The sequence below is a fragment of the Chanodichthys erythropterus genome, chromosome 11 (assembly GCF_024489055.1).
Source record: "Chanodichthys erythropterus isolate Z2021 chromosome 11, ASM2448905v1, whole genome shotgun sequence".
Taxonomy (NCBI): Eukaryota; Metazoa; Chordata; class Actinopteri; order Cypriniformes; family Xenocyprididae; genus Chanodichthys; species Chanodichthys erythropterus.
In genome coordinates, this window is record NC_090231.1 from 38,919,296 (window position 1) to 38,924,744 (window position 5,449).

At 33.1% G+C, this 5,449-nt stretch overlaps 1 long non-coding RNA gene across 1 annotated transcript; it reads right to left on the reverse strand.

The window, feature by feature from the left end:
• Nucleotides 1-2,109: 2,109 nt before the first annotated feature.
• On the reverse strand, nt 2,110-5,141 carry LOC137030643 (uncharacterized). Its single transcript, XR_010896446.1, has 5 exons — nt 4,582-5,141; nt 3,822-3,954; nt 3,558-3,663; nt 3,133-3,245; nt 2,110-2,544 (listed from the first exon to the last, which is right to left on the reverse strand). It is a non-coding gene; the product is annotated as an uncharacterized lncRNA (long non-coding RNA).
• Nucleotides 5,142-5,449: the final 308 nt, after the last annotated feature.

Genomic DNA, 5,449 nt, shown 5'->3' on the forward strand with positions numbered 1-5,449 from the left:
AACATTTATAAAATGCATTAACTATTTGAATTTGCCTTTCATTTAGTTACAGTAAAAGTGAACAATAAACACAATATTATATTGTATTAAAGTTGAGAATGTAAAATGTTATTTTTTCCCCCTATTCTTTAAAGAAACATATTTTCACATGGAATTTTATCTCATCTCTTGGTTTGTAAAAATAATACTTCATCATATCGATTTGTGTAGTTATATTTCACTATAATAGATTGCGTCTGTAACTGGATATATTTTTTTCTCACAATTAACTGATTTTTATACTGTTGTGCAGTAGTTTGGGGCCTACATTTGTCTTTGACACTACATATTGGAATATGATTACAAAATCGAGTACATTCATTATGCTTTTATTTATATTTATTTTAATTCCAAGAGTTCAAATGGTGAAGAATGGTATAAATAAGTGATTAAATGTATACCTTTAATATACTACATATCTACTGTAAATGTTAGAAGCACTTTAGTAGATGCAATTATATCTCTTTCAAATATATTTATGCATCAGTTTAAAACACAAAGGAGTCTTTCGTTGTAAAATGTGATTTTTATCATATTTAATTAGATTAATTATATATTTAAGGAATCTTTCTCGTCAGCCGGAACCGAAGGAGATCTGTCGTCATTTACCATAAATGGACAAGTAAGCGTGACGCATCTGTTCAGCTGTGTTGTGATTGGCTGTGACTCTATCGCAGAACTCGCTGTGATTGGACTACCTTTCAACCCATATAAAACGGCGCTTTATCTTACAAAGTTTGTTTTAGTGTGAATATTACGTTACTCATACATTAAGTTAACTATAAAGTGTTTCCATGTTGTGAGAAATTACTCCTTTACCGAGATCCCAACCCTAACCCTAGCTTCTCAATGAACTACAGCGCCATGTTTCCCGTTCATTGATAGAATGACAGAGACATATGGGTAATGTAGTTTAAAACGTTTAGTAAAGAAATGATAAATGTTAAAATAATAAGATCTTTAATGGACAACTCGATATTTAAATATGTTTATTGTGCAAACATTTATTACATATATGAGGGACAGGCTGAAATGTAATATTTTACTGTAATCACTATTAAAAAACCTTTATGCCAGCTTTCCATGTATGTCTGAAAACTGTGCCCAACATTATTTAGTAATCATAGCATAAGCAGTTGTCCTGTTGATTTTCTCTTTGATACGCTAACCGGACTTTGAGTTACAGCCATTTGAAATGTGCATTTTTTTGCTCTTCCAGGGGCCGGTACTGGCCCCTTGGGGGTGGAAGGGCATTAAAATCTACACAGGTGTGTACTCCTCATCATGGATAACAAACTTTGTTGAATCACATTTAAATATTGGAGTATTTTATCATTTCCTCATTTTCCATTCTAACATCATGCTTGTATAGGTTTTTGATGGGTATTGTGAGACCATCTGATGAAATATGGAAATATTATAACAAAATGTTGTAATACAATAATAATAATAATAATAATAATAATAATAATTGATTAATTGAATAGTAGTTGATTATTTCTTTGATTTTTTTTGTATGAACACCAATAAATATAATGGATGAACCCACAACTTGCCATTATCCAGCTGCCAGTGTTGGCAGTAAACTAAAAACTATTTATATTTACACTTCACTATTACTGTTACACAAGGATAATGCACTATTCAGTAAAATAAGAAACTGTGCCAAAATGTCATTATCACCCCCTCTTCTTGCTCCTCACATGCCTGACATCAGTAATGTCCAGCTGTCATTTTGAATGCAGTAGTAGATGTACCAGAATGATCAACATCGATCTTCTTCAACTCTGCTTGAAGTGTTTGTATCAGTATAACCCACTGCAGCCTCTCTTTATTCACATTCCTTCCCTTTATTTATCTGGAAACTGCCATCCTTGTCACAACATGAAAGTATATGCAACTTTTGGTGCATTGTTGTCCCAAATATCATGAATTAGATCGAAAATATTTATGTAATATATATTTATGTATTAATAAGTAAAACAATCATGGAAATTATATGTCATTTTTTTAAATTATGAAATAAACTCAGCTTAGTTAAATTGTATTTACTCTACCAAACACCACGTTCATCATAATTTATTACACAACACTTTATTGGAGGATACAGCATAAGGTTGAAATTTGCATAAAGACAAATGAGATTCAAGATAAATAAAAACGTGTCTTCAAAAATACGTTAACGTCATAATAATCCATTCACAGACTTTACTCCTATTGCACAAATGAGCGCCACAGAATCCCATCCAGTCAACTATGATCCAGAAAACAGATTTGATATTGAGTTTAAAATAAAGATTCATTATCACAGCTGAACTGGGTTCTTGCTCTTCCCTGTACATGTCTCTATCATGTTCATGTTCTTCTTCTTCTAAACAGTTTGTTCAGTTGTACTCTACAGTACAACTAATGACCAGAAGATGTGATCACTGATGTGCTGTAGCTTTTTCTCAACCAGAGGAAGAAGTCTTAACATCCCATTGTCAGGCGTTCTTCAGTCCTGGTCTAAAAGTAAAACAAAAAAACACAGACAATTCAAGTTAAGTAGTTTAATGGACAGCCAGGTCAGCTTATGTTCTGCATGATTTAAACAGTGGTGGGCTACTCTGGCCCTCAGCGTCCACGGTCCTGCAGATTTAGCCTCAACCTCAAACCCAACTGCCTATAACTGTCTATAAGTACACCTGAAGACTTTGGTTAAAATTTTCAGGTGTGCTCAATTATGGTTGGAGGTAAACTCTCCACCTCAAAAAGGAGACAGCAAAAGGGCTAGAGTTGCCTGTTCCTGATTTAACTTTACAAAACAGCAGTACATAATATATATATTATAATAAAAATGCAGCACAGACTGTAAGCTAAGTACTGAACAAAAACTGTTTTACCCATATTAACAGCAACCTGTTTTAAAAGATCTTTTAGAAAGGCATGCTCTCTTTTGAGCCTTGATTTCTTTCAGGACAACATACTCTTCTGTTTCTTGTTTCAAGAGCATAATTTGGTCAAAAACCAAGTGATAACCTGTACAATGTAAAATTGTTAAAATACTGCAATAAAAACTTTAAGGCAAGAATTAAGAATAGGCACAGGACTTACCGTACTCATGAAGAAGCCATGGCCATGCATAGTTTCTGCCTCTTGTGTTCCTCCGTAGCTGCACATCAGTCGTTTTTCCTCTAGGATCTTCTGTTAGTGACTTCACTTGCTATCTGTTTTAAAACACAAATACAATGTTTTAGGTCTGTGCAGTATAAGGCCTTATTTCAAGCCAAAAAAAGTATTACACATAATTTAAAGAACATTTACTATTTAATTCCTATTATACTATATTATATTATATTAACTCATTATCTTCCAAAGCTTCCCTGTCTGCTTTTATCTAAAAAAACAAACAAACAAACAGACAAAAAAAAACAGAAGGAACAGTTTTTAAGAACTTTTTAAGAACTTAATAGTCCTTTGAGAGAACAACATTAAATTCTGTACTACATATTACAGCATTGCCTCAACACAAGACATACCAATGGACTTCTGTCTTCTTTGGGCATGAGATGGTCATGTTCCTTCCTCACCCTAAACAAAGGACTTCGATGAGCTTGCTTTGATATAAGGACTGGTCTTCCTTCTCTGCACAGAAAAACAAGAAAGTCTCTACTTACTCTGTGTGCAATTACTCTTGTTCTTAAAACATACAAATTGAGACAGTTATAAATAAGTTAATTTACCATACCATCCAGGAGAGCATTTGATGAGTAAATACTGATTTAAATATCTAGAAACTTTACCTGGAAAGGGCTGATCACGGCAGGTTTGCAGCGACTCACTAGTAGCTCTTGTGAGGGTCGGCTCTTAAAAGAGCTGTTGAGTTTGATGTTGTAGAGATCCTAAAAAGAAGGACTAAGTAATCTGCAAGTAATCCTGCAAGACAGAAAGGAAGGTAAATTTATTACATCACATTCAAGTTGTCAATTTACACATAACTGTAGGATTTCCTTCTGTAAAGAGTGTTGCATAATTAAATGTTAAATGCATTTATGTAATAAGTTCACTGATATGTGGGCATTTCCATGATTAAACATATGTCTTTAATAGCAAGCTATATTTATATTTAAAAGAATAAATAAATAAATAACATGTTTCACATGCAAGCAGGACATTATCAGCAGTGTAACTGATTAGATATTGAATAGACATCAGATATTCAATTATTTTGATTATGACAAAATAATCGAATATCTGATGTCATGTGACAAGTCAAATGATAATTTCCACTCTTGCAAACAGAGGTAGTTATGAGGTGCAGAGAGACATCATGTATCATTGGAACATTTTGGGCCCAATCTGTAATCATTTTAAAGAATTCAATGGAATTAATATAAACTTTTATGTGTGGGACGTCCAACTGTCCAAGAAGGGGCACAACTGATTTACAAATAAGGTGATAAATATGTACAGGATTTGACTTTAATTTTAATTTACTGTGAGACTATTTAACAAATGCTTGATAAAATGTTTGATAAAGGGTTAAAAGCAACACACACATACCATTGCAATTATTTGCCTTTGCAGCTTTCTGTCTCCTTCATCCATTTCCGAAAGGCCCTTTTTGTCTTTTCAGCTAAAACAAGAGAAAAGAAAATATCATTATTTATAATATATAGGTTTATATATAAATATATATAGGAAAGAAGTTCTTATTGACCTTACAGTTTTTGGATTTAACATTATTAGGCATTAAAAGCATGATAAGTGTTGTGGTCACTCTGTATTTACAACAAAAATCACATTAAAACGACCAATACTGTGGTAAAAAGCATGGTAAGTGTTGTTTTTTACCGTGCTTCTACAACAAATACCATTTTGAAACTACACTTGTACTACTTTGAAACTGATATGAATATGTTATATATATTGTGCAATATATTGCACGTCACGTGACAGTGTTTAATCACCCTAGTTTAGTATTTAATATAGAAAGCAATGAAAAGCAAAACCTCAGCGGAGGTGACAGATATAATGCAGTGACTGAACATGAGGGAGCTAACGTTAATCTGATTAATATCTGCAAACAGAAAAGACATTATATCAAACATTAGAACAGCGTATTTACGACTACTTACCAACATCCAGCACACGCGAACTGATGCCAAATATCGCGATGTGTTCTGAAGGAGACTTCTTCAGCGTGAGAACGGTCAGGAGTGAGAACGGGTTGACATTCACTGAGTGAATATTATGAAAATAGAATATATATTTCTCGCTAAAAATGTAATCAAACCTTATTTTTATGCAGAAACTAACTCAAAATATTGTTCATAGCAACCAAAACGTAGCAGTTTCACATTATTCTGGCGAGATCAGATAAATCTTTGCAACAACGCGCAAGCGAGTGATTATGTACATTCACTGAGTG